Raw genomic sequence first — 16,339 nt, forward strand, 5'->3', positions numbered from 1 at the left:
TTGTACAGCTATCAATATTTTAAATATCTACTATACCACCACCAATTTCTATGAACTGCTCTGTCCCAAAGACACAAAAAAGTTTAGAGCAGAAAAATTCCCCACTCAACTCCTTCGCATAATTTTGGCTTTTTAAAATGACAGCACTCACACAGTGAAACTATGATAAGTGGAGAAATAATCAAGATACACTGCCAGAAATGGAACACAGTCACAATCTTACTTCGAACAATAAATCTCTTAAAGTTTAAGTTTGCTCCTCAACTATATGATCCAAAGCTATTTCTGTAACACTTTTGGTTCAATTCAAAGTCAAAGAAGGATAAGGCCTATTTTCTAGATGTACTTCAAAGTTAGCCCAAGCTGATGGAAGCCTTGAGAGATCAGTACTTCTTTTCCTTTTTCCTTTTTTAATCAGTGTGATGATGATTTCAGTCTGTCATGTTTAACAGATTATTTCACTGCAGTTGTTGAACACTTTTTTTATATATATTCTTTTATATGAAGATTTTTTTTTACCTTCCCCAAATTCAACTTATCCAGAAATCAAAACAGCATGTGTGTTTTCACACTGAATTTTCCTTTTTTGATGCACTTGTATTTTTTTGTAAGAAGCATCTGGAACAACTTCAGGCAACCTTCCAAAATAATGGCATTCCCTATGGCAGAAAAAAAATCCAGAAAACAAAAATAAATTCTCCTGTTATGGCCATTTAGTTTTGCTTGTATTTAAATGAAAATATAACCACAGTATTTCTGTAGCCAGCAGCCTGATTTGCTGGTACTGTGTGCCTCCAAGCCAAAAGCCACAACAACAGCCCTCTTTTTGGCCTAATCAGACCTAATTGATAAAGGTCTTTAAAATAGTGTTCCCTTAAAAGACAGTGTGCACAACAACACCTGGGAATTGCTACTACAAGCCTTAGTCTTTAAGAATATCTGACATTCCAAACTCCATGATAAGCTGAATAAAGGACAACTACCATTAGGCTTCTAGTGTAAAAAGAAAAGAACATGCAGATTTGGAATGCAACATAGGTATTTTAGAGTGAACATATGTTATCCAGAGCTCAGAAAATCTAGAAAGCAGGACAGGAGCCCAGGTCTTCCTACTTGCAAATAAGCATCCTCGCACTTAGTCAAGTCTTCTCCTATCTTGGGACATTCTTTACCTAAAAGAGTAAATTCTGCACTTTTATTATAATTTACTTTGCTGAAAGTCTTACCCACAGTACATAAGCATCATGTTTTAATTGCTACACTGAAGACAACCTAGGTATTAATAATCCCTACTATCACAATTTCCTTAACTCTGTAAAGTAATGTCATATTAAAAGAATCTAACACATAACTTGCTTTTTCTTTTTGAATTAATAATGATCCTGATGCCTTACATTTAAATTGAATTTGCACAAAATCAGTTCACAATTTTAAGTCAGGTGTGCATATTTATTATTACGGTGACACTCTACAGACAGGTTCAAGAGAAATATTTTACTGAGAGTAATAATCCCAAGAAGGGCAAGCAATTCACAGGCACTATATTTCTCCACTGTAAGAATTATTATTGTAGAAGTTATAGCTATGACAGATACAGCTACACTCTCTGGCCAAGGAGACATGTTGAGAACATACCAGACAGTCCTGAATGAGGAGCTACACTGGACACACCATTGTAGCAACTCCTGTGCTTGCAAACACCCTCAAGGCATAATTCTGCCTTTAGTACCTTTAGGAAAGCAACATTAGGAAGAAGCTGCTTATAGGTTAAAGACTGATGGTTTTTCTGAGCTGGTTTCCCAGTGGTGTTTGGGGGAGGGAGGGAAGAGGGAAAAAAAGAGGGGGAACTGTACCAGAAGATGGAACTTTGCACTGGTCTCAAGTAAACCCAAAATAATGAATATACAGGAATCGCCTGTGCTCTAGGTAGTTCTCTGTCAGCCCTCAGAAGACAGGAAAGGTGGAGGTTCCCCTAATACAATCATGCCAACCAGATTCCCATTCTGATTTAAAGCAGCAAGAATTTATTTTTCTTTATTGACTTTTGTCAAGACCTCAATAGACAGTGAAGTTTCATCCTCCTCCTCAAATTTCACACTTAGTTGCTATAAATGTTTTCCTACATCAAAAAACTAGTTAAAATAATACAGTGCTAGTCAGCTATGTTTTTCAAAGTACGCTTCTAACAGCTACTGAAGTAGTATTTATGCCATTGGCATAGCTATGTCCTTTACTAGAGGCAGCTGCATATATTACCATCTTTTAATGCAAGAACTTTCCATGTTTATGATATTTTATGCAAGACATTTCATAGTTATGGAATGCAATCAGTAGACTTCTGTCCTTAAAAGGCTTTTTAAAAATTGTATACGCCTCAAAAGAAATTATGCTGTATCTTGTCACAGATTTATGCAACATTATGGCAGTGGCCACTTAATATCCCTAATAAACCACCTCTCTCAATATCCATGAGCAAAATATAAAAGTTAAAAATTCCAGTACCAAGGAAAAAAATGTTTAGTACTTGATCTATGGAGATAAAAAAAAAAATCTTCCATCAAATTCCTAAAGTATCATTTTGAACACGATAAAAGTGTAAAATCTTGTATGGATTACTTCTATCATTGCTTCCCCTATTCTCAGTGGATTTACTAAAGAGCTTTTCTTTTCAGGCTTCAACTACATACTTAATGTGGAGTCACATTAATCAGAATTCTGGCGTGCAACCTTCAGCTATCCAGTCGCACTAATTCATTTATCAGTCTCGCCCTCCTGCTGAACCCAAGCAAGCCCACCTGTTCAGAACTATCTGTAGGGCATAGGAAATCAACATCAGGTCATGAGTGAATCCTCTTTCTTTGGTAAAATCTCAAAGGAAAACAGTTCCACATGTTGCCGTACTTGGCTTCAGGAGGACAGCGGCTGATCTGGAGAATGTTTCCTCCAGCAGCAGGTATAAATCAGCTCCCAGATGAATTTTTTACTTTCCCCTTTTCAAAATTCTTTTCTCCACGTGTCACATCACTCACAGACTTACCAAGGCATGGCTGACCAAGCTCACGCCTCCCATCAATCCCATTAGAGATCTACAAATAACAGGCTAAGGTTCATCTGCTCAAAATAGGAAGATTACTGAAAGAGATTTTAGAACCTGAAATAACTAAAAGGTCTTGCACCATGATAGCGAGCTGCTTCAGGATGCCATCCATGAGCAGTAAAGAGCCCAGAATATTATTTGGAAGGCAGGGGGAGCCTAAATACAGGTCATCCTCAAGGAACGAACTTGAAAGTCTTGTAAGCACCTAATCAAGCCAAAAATTGCTTCCCTGGTGTCAGCTCAGATGGAAAAAGGTCATCGCCCCAAATAACTAGTTGGAGGTATATTTCTGCACAACAACAACTTTAAAGCAACACACACATATATCACGAGTCCAAAAATTCTGCCCTGTAGGATTTCTCAGAGGACTCTGACTAGACTAGGAAAAAATCCTGTCCATGAAATTATGTTTACCACATGAAATGAAGCGAGTATGAGATACTTCGTACATTCTCAAGACTATTGGAAAAGACTATTGGAAACAACTTCTTGGAAGAAATAAAAGAAAACCAGTTGCAGAGAAGGAGCATTTACACATGAAACATTAACACATTAAAGACACTTGGAGCTCTGGAAATGTCTGAATCCCAAATGAAACACTTCTGAAGGAATAGTAATACTGTTCAATGTATACTGTAACAGTTAAAAAAGCAATACATTGCTAATCTACATAAGAAAGCGAGTAGAATAAAGTGAAAGACTGCATAAAGTCATCAGAGGAATCAAATTCGTATTCAAGTGGTATATTGTGTTCACTTCAAGGGTCTTCATTTCAGAAGGAACATATGATAACTGATTATTTCAGAGACAAGCAAAAGATGTGATCAGATGTGCTTAGTCTCTATATCTGAGTGACAGGGCAAGGAATAACTTCTTATAGAATTATAATAAACTGACTTAAAATATAAATAGCTTTATTCCTACAAACCTTCTCTTGAAAAAGAGGCCCAGTCAGACAATTAAAAAAAAAAAAAAGAAAATTCAAAATTTCTCTTTATCTTCCCTTTTTCCCTTATGTATAGCAATTAGTCTGTGAAAGTCATTGCTACCAGGTTATGACCTAAATAGCAACTGCAGAATACATAAATGCTTAAAGTTAATTTTTGTAATCAGTTAGCAATAATGACAAACTGTAGCCAAACAGTAACTTGTGAGGTCAGCCTTGTCAGCTTGTGAGTCTAGGGAAGAGAGCTTCTTCTTTCTGTCTTTTGGAGGAATGTTTTTGAAACTCTCTTTTCCTCTTTCATTTTAGCTTTTCTCTTTCATCACTTTTTAAGCCATATGTGGAGGGAACATATTTTAATACTCAAGTTTCAGTTAAGAAGCCCAAACCTGACCAGGGAGATTTTTAGGTTTACTGTTGTCCCAAGCATTTTTTAACACCTATACATACATACACACACATTGGATTTATTGATTGCAGACTTACCTTCATTATTAAATTTCCTAGGGTGGAAACATGATGTCTTCTCTCAAGAGAGCATTTTTTTCCCCACAAAATTATAATTTTACAGTGAGCACTGCATATAAAGAAGATGATTTTCTATAACATTCGTACCAGAAACACACCCTTTATTGCACATGTTTCTTTTCCCCCAAGGATAATGTATTTAAGCCTCTCTAAACTTACTTAACTATCCCTGGATAGAAGCCATTCTGCTGCAAAATTGAATCCAGAAAACACAGCAACAAAGCTGAATTTTTAAAGTAAGAGAGAATGGATAGTACTTTCACTAAAGAAAAGTCTTCATTTACACCTGATCTGGTGTTTAATTTTGAACCCATCTTCCCTCTCCTCTTCAGAGGAGCATTGCTTCATTCATCTCATTACAATCTATTGCCAAATTATCCAACTTTTTTTTTCCAGTTTAACAGGTTTTTCAGTTGAAAGTGATTATCTGCCTTTCCCTTTAATTTGCTTTTTTTTTCTTTAGGAAGCTAATTTTTCCCCTAGTTGGCATAAGAAATTAGTCTACCTTTTCAACTGGGAATTATTTCTACTTACCAGAGAAGACAGAGTGTCCAGCCTATAAGGAACTTTATATGAACTACATAAAATAAAGCCATACAATATGGAGCAGGAGGTTTTAAAGCAGAAATATACCTTAATATAATATATTACTTCATGTCAAAAGTAACAAAGGTATTTTAGTTACTAAGAAGTGTGAGAGGAAACAAAATAAGCCTAACTAAATTTAAGTTTTTGTTGAAATTCTGATAAAAGACTGTGAACAGATATTTTAGTTGCTTTTAGTGTTAACAAACAATAATACTCCATTCTTAAGCAGGAAAAAAAAAAGGGTTTTAGAAATAGTCAGGACTTATCCTACCAGTTTTTAAACTAGCTAGAGTCATAAGCTATGATTTTGGTCTAGTTTAATTTTGAGGGGTTCCTAACAGAGCTCATCAGAATAGTATTCTAAAATCTTTAAGGTCCCTTCCAACCCAGGCCACTCCATAAGTCTATGAGGTAGTTTTGTGAGACGGCAAGGCGTCGTGGTTTAACTAAACCTGGTTTTCAGTTGGGAGGCGGAGGGGGTGGTTCCCTGTAGGGACTTGTTGAAGCCAATCAACTGGCTAGTTTAGAAGAGCCAATCAGTTGGCTAAGTTTAAAGATTTGACACCTGGTTAAATCGCTTGGAAAAAAAAAGAAAAAAAAGTCGAACACTCCCCTGTGGAAAAGCACATTTAAAAATGAAGAAAGGCTGGGAAAAGCCCTCATGACTTCCGGTTTTATGAACAGGCCAGGGCAGCCCCCACACGGCCCAGCTGGGATTTTCAGCCCCTAGAGGGGTGGTGAGTGGGCTTCAGAGCCCCTCACCAGGGAGCCCGCTGTGCCCCGTCCCGGCAGGTGGCTGGGGCTCCTTCTCAGAGGGGCAGGGGCCCCTTCCCTGCAGAGCCCAGGGACCAGCACCAGGAATGGCCCCGCAGTCAGCTCTGGGAGCGGCCCCGAAGATGAGAGAGGTCAGGGCCAGGAGTGGCCCCAAAGCCACAAGAGGCCAGGGCCTGGAGTAGCCATCTGGCCACCACCGTCCTAGACCAGGAGCAGCCACGTGGTCGGGTGGTTGGGATCGGAGCGGCCGGGGTGGCACCACGCAGCCACGGCTATCTCGGCATGACTAATAGAGTTTGTCTGCTCAGCCGCTTTTATCTTGCTGTGCTGTGGACTGAAGGACAAAAGCAGCAGCAGCAGTTTTTTTCTTTCTTTGTCCTGGCACCCTGCATGAAGGAAAAACGCAGGGTGGTGCCAGCAGCCAGCGCAGCTTGTGCAGTGCCAGTGAGGACCACATGGTCAGCAGCAAAAGACAGCAATTCCTCGATTGTGGAGCCTGGATGAGTTCAACCATTAAACAGTACAGAACTCTATAAAAACTGTTTCAATTGATAAAGCTTGAGAACAAATGAATTTAAGACCACTTCTCTCCCATATCAGGAAAAAGAAGTGGTGAAGAGACGTAGAGGCAACAACATGGGGCTCTAAGGTCAGGGAAGAAGGAGTAAAAATTCTAGATAGGAGGAGATTGAGGAGCTGCCTTAGTCTTAGGCTGAAATTCTTTTTGTAAGATTATAGAGAAGATATAATCGATATATGAGACTCTTTTTTTCTGTTGTAAGTCATAGAAATGCCTTGGGGGAATGTTGAGTTCTAACCCAACTGTGAAGTAAAGCACCAGTAATGAAGCAAGTAGATGTTGCTTTAATCCAGGGAGAAACTTGAACAGAGAGAGATGAGAAACTTTGGTCCAGGGATAGTAATAAAATAGTCTCTGTGCCCAGAGATAGATGAAGAGAACTTTTTTATTTTATGCTAGAACAGCTCATCCTTAAAATAGCACCCCAATAAGTTGACATGGCCCATGAAAGCAGCTGTGGGAAAGCTGCAAAACATGAGAAGGACTTTTTACACTGCGAATAGATTTTCCTTTCCTGGGTGGCTGATGCACTGTGACATTTAAGGCTATGAGAAAACTGTTTCTTATGGAAATGTCTCCATAGTATAGCAAGAGGGACTCCTCTCTCTAAGTAGACTGAAGGAAGTGGTAAACTGACTGAAAGTCCCAAGTTCTGTCTTCTTACATTGTCAGTGGAAAAGAAAAGAAGATGTGGGACAAGGAGAAGTGTTGTGAAGGTTTATTCTGAGTTTTTTTTTCTTGTCATTTTTTTCTGTTAATAAAATTTTCTTTGTACTCTTTAAAGTTTGTGCCTCTTTTACCTTCCTTCTTCTAATTCATATCGCACAGCAGAAGAATGAGTAAATATATTCCAGTGAGTGCACTGGTGTTTAGGCAACACTAGACCCACTACATAATTGGTGCATTAGCCAGTAAATCTAACAATTAGCAAACCAAAACCTCTACAAAAGGCAGTAAAATACTTTAGGCATTTTTCACAATTGAAAAATTACTTTTACTGTCAAATGCATCAAATTGATGAAACTGAAACTGAAGGCTAGTATGTATTTGAACACACAGTTTCATATTTACTTAGAGTAGACAATTCTACTCTTTGCAACATGAGCCTGAGATCTCTGTTTAATGGCACTGGGTCTTACTCACTTTCGCTACATTTTATTTAATATGACAGAGCTCACTTGTTAAGAAGGCAGTTCATATTTCCTCCTTTTTATATATATCCTTCTCAAAGATTGACTTAGACATAGACTATTGTCTAAAAATAACTCTTCTCAAAATCCCAAAAGCCCAGGCTTTTCACTGCAACATACTGTTTACAAAATATTTCTGGCACTCTGAAAGAATTAGAGATTCTAATTTAAATTTTATGACACAGAAGCCAGAGGCAACATTAAGGTTTTTAGGTCTAGAAGGGACATCCAAATGCCATCACAAATTTTAATCATATGCTGCTGGGACATCTAATCGTCTATATATAAGTATCTTATGGCAAGAAGAAGATCCTTTGAGTAAACATCACAACCTTATTTTCATATCTGGCATTTCCAAATGGAGGGTCACTTTGCAGTTCCTCTCACTTTCTGTCTTACATTTACCTAAGTTAGATGGAAAATGTAGATACCTCTTAGTCTCCTGACTGGCCAAGAGAAGACAGAGAACAAAAAATTGCCATTCACAAAGATCTCCAATCTCTGATCGACCTATACCCAAATTTTTAACCAGACAGGAAAATTTCAGTACCAGCTATATCTTAAAGAGTTTCCTCTATGTCTTGGTTTAGATAAGCATTTCAGCAAGTGCTTAACACCAGCCTTTTCTCTGAACAGCTGTATTTCTGCATCTTTGTAAAATGTTCAGACTTAAAAAGCAGCATGCTCTTCCACACGCACATCGCTGCCTAGTCACCTAGCAAAACAAATTTTGATTTCAACACACAGGTTAATGCTTTCAATCAGATCAGGAACATGCATAAACCTGAGAAATCAGCAGGTAGGTGCATCTTGACCTGCCAGCTCAGAGACAGGTTTTGGCTGGGGAATTTCCCTTGCCAGTCATAAGTAAAATATCAAAAGCAACAAGAGGAGCACAACTAATCAGTCAGGTGAAGGACCAGCTCTTCAGTGCAACTGTTACTAAGCCGCTTCTGGATTTCCTCCCTTTTAAAGTGATTCTTCACTGCCATTCAGCTATTATCACCTTAATACAAGAATTCACTTTCTCTCTGACTGCTAGTTTCAACTGAAAGAGATCAAATTTACCCTCAGTTTTATTTTTTCAACTCAACTCATCTACACCACAGAAAAATGTTTCGTTCTGCAACATCAAAGATAATATTGACCAAAAAATTTCCTTCACTGTCCTGAAGTCAATTCTTCCTAGATTTAAACTTAATACAAATTAAATATTTTTTTAAAAACATTTTTCTTTAAATCAATTAATAAGTATAGGGATTAGAAGAATAATAAAAAGAACCAACCCTCTGAGAATATCCACCAATCTCCGCTGAATTCATTCTTATGCTGGGGCCCCCAGACACAGATGTAGTACTCCAGGTGGAGTCTCACAAAAATGGACTAGAGGGCACAATCACCTCCCTGGACCTGCTGCTCTTCACTCCTCTGCATGCAGCCCATCACATGGCTGGCTTTCTGGGCCGGCAGCACAGGGCCTGTCTCAATGGGCAGAAGGCCTCACTTACAGGAGCTGGGACAAACCCTTACACTCAGAGAAGGACAAGGATGCCCAGACTTATCAACTTTGAGAAACTTTAGCTTCTCTTAAAAAATGCAGAGATCTCAAGGTCTTTTACAGTAACTTCCAGGAAACAACTCAAAACTAATAAGACTAATATTAATAATTCCTTTAAGGAAAACAAAGTTGGGTATAATCATTGTTGAGCAAATAAAACTTTAACAGGACGGTGGCTCATCTGCACCTCATGGCAGGTTCCATCTTGTATCCTACCTCAGGTTAGTCCAAGGGGTGAGAAGGAGGAGGACACAGGAGGGCAAAAGGACAGTAGCTCATCCATGTTAGATGGGTTCTCTCCTGTATCCCACTCCCAGGGTCCGAGGGTCTTGGGCTGAAAAGTAACTAAAACCATCCATAGAAATCCTTCTACTACAGTTGACCCCCTTTCCACTTACCCACCTCCTGCAGGCATCCTGAAGTCACTGCCAGCAGCCCTCCTTGCTGCCCGCAGTTTTTTCTGCCAGCCACAAGTCCATGCTGGCAGCTTTCTCCAGAAAGGGGTATGGCCTACCACTCAGCTTTCCCACTGATCCAATCCTGACAGGCCCCTCGTATGACGGTCCCTATTCAGGCGCCACTTATTGCATCACGTGCTTCAGATGAACCCTCGTTGCCAACGATGGGCGTAACCCCAGGACCAGATCGGCTGGGAGCATGGCAGTAAATAAAATAGAGACGAGTACAACTGGAGTGCTCGAAAATCAAGGTTTAATAAAGGAAAACAAAAGGTGCGCTAACAAACAATAAATGTGCAACAAAAATGTAAGCTGTACACTGTAGGGAGCTACTCCAGAAGACCTTGAAATGTGGCAAACAGAAACTTATATAGAGGGCAGGGAACCAATGAACAAAGAGAAACAGAAACCATAGCTTATATAGAACACAAGACTAACCAATCAGAAAGCAGGGTTCATAACATTCCCTTATATGGAATAAGTTAATCTGCATAACTGCTCCCATCATTCCTTTCTTCTCACCCTAATTTGTGGGAATGCCCAGAGCCTATGGTGTACTCTTCCAGGGCATAGCCCTGGTAGGCTCACCAGCCTCCACAGAGGACAAGCTGGCAGCTGCTGCTGCTCTAGCTGGTGCTGCTGAGGAGCTGGAGGAGCCCCTGGAGTCTCTGGCTCCTGAGGTGGAAAAGGCACCAGGTTCTCCTGCTCGCAGTGAGGAGCTGCCATCGGCAGGGACAGAGAGCCCAGTCCCTGCCCCACGCAGCCCCCCAGGCTGCAGCCTGGCTCTGCTGGACTCAGCAGGGCACATCAGCTCTGAGGTGGTGCTCAAGGCTGTGCCTGAGGCCCAGGCATCTGGCCAGCAGCCAAAGGAACAGGGGGACCTGGAGCAAAGCACGGCTGCAGAACTGGAAGTAGCAGCTCCAGGACAAAGGGAAGAGAGCCTGAACTCTGCCCCGCACAGCCCCTGCTGCCCCCCCAGCCCCTTGCCCAGCCCACTGGGGGCCCAGGCGCTCAGGGAGCAGCAGGAGTAGGCAGACAGGGGTCAATCCTGGCAGAGGAGGAGAGCGAGGAGGGGGCCTTGGCTGGGGAGATTGAGCATTCTCAGTGCAAAGACGAGGAGCACACAGAGCTGTCCCAAGGGGAAATCAACAAATACCAAGAAGGATCCCAAGGGGAAGTCAGTACTGAGCAGGAGCTTTCCCTAGAAGAAGCCAGTAGCTATCAGGAAGGGTCCCAAAGGGAAGCCTACAGTGAGCAGGAACTGCCCCAGGCAGAATCTGGTAGGTGCCAGAAAGGGTCCCAAGGAGAAGCTTAGAGTGAGCAGGACCCATCCCTAGAAGATGCCAGTAGCTACCAGGGAGGGTCCCAAGAGGAAGCCAGCACTGAGCCAGAGGTGCCCCAGGTAGAATCCTGGAGCTAGCAGGAAGGGTCCCAAGGGGAAGCATGCACTGAGCAGGAGCTTTCCCAAGCAGAAGCCAATACGTACCAGGAAGGGTCCCAGGGGGAAGGCAGCACAGAACAACAGCTCCCCCAAGCAGAATCCAGGCTCCACCTGGTTGTGTCCCAAGGTGAAGCCTGCAATGAGCAAGAGCTCTCCCTAGAAGAAGCCAGTAGCTACCACGAGCACTCCAACTGGGATGAATGCATTGAGGAAGAGCTGTCCCATGGTGATGTTGGGAGCTAACTTCTTGGTAGAAAAATATTCTTCTTGGTAAAAGAATATTCTTGGAAGAATACAGCAAACATGAGCTGTCCCAGGGAGATGTCAGCAGCTGCCAAGAAGTGTCAGATTGGGAAGAGTCCATTGGCCAAGAGTTTTCTCAAGAGGAAGATTCCTTTGGCCAGGAGGTGTCCAGAGGGAATGGTAAAAGACCCTCCGTGGAGTCCAGCTGGGCAAGTGACAGTGACCGAGACCTCACGCAGGACAGCTTGGAACAGAGCATCGGGGCCAAGCCCTTGCTGCAAGAGGAGGACAAGTGGGATGAGAGAAGCGTCCGCGAGCTCTGTGAAGACGGAGAGCAGTAACTGGCAGGTTTGACAGGAGGCAGGTTCTTTGTGGACAGAGTTTTACCCATTATGGCTAAACTGAATAAAGAGGCTGAGACCACCCAAGCCCTAAAGCGCTCCCCAGACTCATTGCTGAGGCCTTCAGCAGAGAACTGAGAGAACTGCTCCTGATACAAAGGAATGCAACAGATCCAGAGGCTGCTACAAGAGACTGTGTAGCAGGTCTAGTGCTGGCTAAGCCCCAGTGCACTTACTAAAATGTATTTACTCATTTCCTGCTGTGAAATAAGCACTAGGAGAAGGAGGCCAAAACAGGCACAAATTTTAAAGGGTATAAAGAAAACTTTGTTAATAGGATTAAGAGGAAAAGGAACCTTCAAAACAGTTTTCCTCCCCCCACACCTTCTTTTCTTTCCCATTGACAATGTAAGACAAAACTTGTGACTTTCAGTCAGTTTATCACCTCTAGAATAGTCTTTCTTCAGTCCACTTAGGGAGAGGAGTCTCTTGTCATGCTATGAAGACTTTTCCACAAGATACAGTTCTCTCATGGCTTCAATGTCACAGGAAATCAGCCACCTAGAAAAGGAAAATCTGCTCGCAGTGTGAAAAGTCCCTCCCACACCTTGCAGTGATCTCACAGCTGCTTTCACAGGCCATATCAACTTATGGGGTGCTGTTTTAAGGATGAGCTGTTCTAGCATAAAACTTCTCTTCATCCATCTCTGGGACTAGAGGGTTTTCTATTACTATTACTGGGGCAAGGCTTCTCATCTCTGTTCAAAATTCTCATTGAATCAAAATTACTTCAATATGTGCTTGCTTTAGCACTGGTGCCTCTGTTTATGGCTGTGGTTAAAATGCAACACCTCCCCCACCCAATGCATTTTTATAACTTAGAGGGAAACAAAAGTCTGAAGTAACATAGTCCATCACTATGGCTTACAAGAGAATTTCAAGACTGATGCCCCAAGAATTTTGAGATGCCCCAAGACTGAGGCATCTCCTCAATCGTCCTCCCTATCTAGAATTTGACTCCTATTTTACTGACATCAGGGTCCATGTTGTTGTCACTAAGTGTCCTCACCTTTCCTTTTTCTGATTGAAGAGACAATTGGTGTTCATAGGTTCGTTTGTTCTCAAGCTTTATCAATTGAAACAGTTTTTACAGAGTCTCGCATCGTTGAAAGGTTGATCTTGTCCAGGGTGCGCAACCGAGGAATTTCGCTGCTGATCGCGTGGCCCCCGCCAGCACCGTCCCTTTCCTTCATGCGGGGCACCAAGAAAAGAAATAAAACTGCTGCCGCTGCTTTTGTCTTTCTGTCCGCAGCACAGCCAGCTAAAAGCGGCTGAGCAAACAAAGCCCATTGCGAGTCATGCTGAGACAGCTGTGGCATGGCTGCTCCGATCCCGACCGCTCACTCTTGGCCACGTGGCCGCTCCCGGTCTTGGGGCATCCCCAGTATTGGATGCGGGGGGCCACTGTCAGCGCTGGGCCTGACCGCACGATTTCTTCTGGCGCCAGTATATACCCCTGGCCGGAGTGGGCCCATGGGCTCTGCCAGGAAGGGGCCCGGCCCAGCCCTGCCCAGATGGAGCCCTGTGGGCTGCCCAGGAAGGAGCCAACGCCGCAGCAGAGCCCGGTGCAGCCCGGCTCAGGCCTGGCGCTGGTCGCGGCTTGACCTGTTTAAAGGCTGGAAGCCAAGAGAGAGTTTTCCCGGGCTTCCTTCGTTTTTCAGTGTGCTTTTCCACAGGGGCGTGCTTGACTCCTTCAAGTGGTCTAACCGGGCGTCAGCTGATTGCCCCTTCCAAACCCCCACCCCGTTCACCGGCTGCGGCTGGTCCCCACGGAAAACCACTCTCTCCTCCCTCAACTGAAATTGTAATGAACAAAGTTTCCAGGTGTTCCCCAGAGACAATGGCAGGGCCTTTCTAGTTCCCATGGCAACACTGGAATGGCTGCTGGCTCTAGCTGAGTACCAATATTGAAATATTAATTAGCTAATTGCTCTGTTTGTTTTCTCCAAACTACCTGGAGATAACCTGCCTCCCCCCACCACTCTGACATTATGGGACTAAAATGCAAATAAGAAAACCCCTTGGGATCATGGGAGTATTTTTAGGGCATAAAGACACCCCTAAATAAAGAACTAAATGCAGTAGAGGGGGATAGACAAATGCCCTAGCTGAGGAAGAGGGAAACACATCCCCTGATCAACTTTTGTCCATCATCATCACCTAAAAAAGACTAGACTAGATTAGTCTGTGGCAAGTGGAGATGGAAAAACAGACCTTCCTGGTGCTGCCACAAGGGAAGGAGAGGGGACAGCTGTTGTTCTGGACTACAGCAACAGACTCTGAATGTCTCCTCACTTTTGACTGCTGGTGTGCCACGAGGAAAGAAGGGACAGCTGCTGCTCTGGACTTCAGTGACAGATTCTGCACACTACCTTCCCTTCCAGCTACAACAGCAGGGGCGAGCTCTGTGTTGGGCCCCCTGCCCAGCTGATCTTTTTAATAAAGAGCTGAACATTAATAAAGGCATTAGCCCTGTTCATTTCAGAAATCAGGCTGTATTTAAACCACAACAGACTGTGTCAAACTTGCCCCCTCCAGGGCAGGTACCTGGGCATTCCCACCCAGCCCAAGTGTGTATCAACCCACTGAGCTCCATGTTTGCGGGGGACCCTCAGCACCAAGATGGAGAGCATCCATGGGATGCCATTGGGATCTGCAGAGTGGTGAGGTTTTCTACTAAATCTGTCTCTGTCACTCTCTTTTTCACGCCCCACCTATTCTCTATTTCTATTTATTTTTCACTCTCTGTCTCTCTCTCTCTCTCTCATTTCATGTTAAATAAGACCCATACTACTGACTTTGGCATATGGTCTCATTTGCATCTTAATTCAGACATGGGGATCGTTCTATAAATTTTCATAATGAGATCTTAATGCCAGTACTAAAACGCTCATAGTATTTATTTCAAGTATGGCAGAAATTGAGCATGTACCTTGATTAGTTTGGTGAGATTCCTACAATAGTTACTACTCTAATGTACTCCCTTCAACATAAAAACCCCACGTAAATACAGGTTGTTAACACTTCTAACCCAGTATCTCAGCATGCTATGCTTTTCTCAAATTCTCGTGTTATAATGTTGCATGATTCTGAGCTGATTTAGTTTTGTTTCCATTTTAAAAATCTATTTACAGAATTTTGATTGAAGAAAAGTTTCAAAACTGAGTTAACTTATTCCCAAACACGTTCCTCTTCATCTGAGTTCTTGCAAATGATGTATTCAAACACCTGAAAAGTTTTCTAGAGAATTTCATAGCTGGAGAATTTTAAAAGCCAAGACAATACAGATTTGCCTAGATGTAAGCCAGCACAGCAACCAGCCCCTAGTTTGGTTTTGTCTAGGCAAGAGTAAATATACACACATTCAGGATTTAAGAGAAATAGACAACTGAGAGCTTTGTAAACAGTGAACATAAATATTTGAGTTTGGATGTTTGAAACAGGATGTTCTCCAATCACACAGGATGCATATGAGAAGCTATTACATAGCTACAGAAATGTGTAATGGACAATTTTCCTAGCACTATGGCAATTAAAAAAGATTTCCCCTTTCCTCAACACCGTGGAAGTTAAAAGGATTTTCCCTTTCCTCAACACTTTTATGATTTTTGGATGAAAAAAAAAATTATTTTGTCCTTCTTTCAAGCGTAATAAAAGAAAAAAACTTGCCTGCACTTAAATTCTATAAAAATTAAAATATACTATGACTAGTTTATTTGTACAATTTTATAGAGTCCTTCCTACGGAAAAATTACTTGGTGGATATCTTTCTTGTGGTTGGCCTCAGATTTATTTCAGAATAGTTCCTTTTGCATTCCAGCAATTCAAGCTGGAGTCAAAAGGTGCTTCTTCAACTTCATTACAGCCAAGTGCCTCAGGGTTTTGTTCAGCACCAGAAATAATAGACTTGCTGGGTGCTTCATGGTCAAAAACATTTTCCAGGGTATTCCAGGGACTTCATATCCAAACTCATTGGATTTCTAGCATTACCTGTTTAGGTATGCAAGGAAGTTCAAGGTCTCAAAAGGAAAAATGGATCCTTATCTGAGCCAGACAACCTTGCCAGATCGCTCCACATCCATGTCAGTGCCCAGGTTGCCAGGCCAGCTTTTTCTACCTAATCAGTGAAGCCAGTCACATCGTGCATTCCTGCAGACTGTACTTGCTATAATGTCTCAACCCAAAGTAGGATCTTTCCTCAGCTGAATGCTGCTGGAAATCCCTGTGCTCCCTTTAATGTCCTCAGCTTCCAAAGAGCTCCTCCAATTCAGACCTCTAGAAAACTTTTAAATTAAACTAAATACTAAAATGTTGGAATCAGGGAGATTTCATATTTGGTCCTACTGAAGAATGAACCACTTCTGAAATCTGTCACTAAATAATTTAGGCACAAAATTAATTAATGTCATCTGACACTTAATATTGATCATCATGATTCATAAGTGACCTACAGTTTGTGCTCACTATGAATCAATAACTTTTAGCCTTTCACTTTCTATCTTTGAAGGACTTGAGTGGTTCCAACAGTTTTTGCTTAC

At 42.1% G+C, this 16,339-nt stretch overlaps 1 protein-coding gene across 1 annotated transcript in view; it reads left to right on the plus strand.

Annotated features, from left to right (window-relative positions):
- Positions 1–10,775: 10,775 nt before the first annotated feature.
- MFSD8 (major facilitator superfamily domain containing 8) overlaps positions 10,776–16,339 on the plus strand; it is a 336,831-nt gene continuing 331,267 nt past the window's right edge. The window contains exon 1 of the mRNA XM_068187911.1: positions 10,776–10,781. The gene's annotated coding sequence lies outside the window, so the exon portion shown is untranslated. The remainder of the gene's footprint in view (positions 10,782–16,339) is intronic.

Source organism: Anomalospiza imberbis, chromosome 4, assembly GCF_031753505.1.
Source record: "Anomalospiza imberbis isolate Cuckoo-Finch-1a 21T00152 chromosome 4, ASM3175350v1, whole genome shotgun sequence".
Classification (NCBI taxonomy): domain Eukaryota; kingdom Metazoa; phylum Chordata; class Aves; order Passeriformes; family Viduidae; genus Anomalospiza; species Anomalospiza imberbis.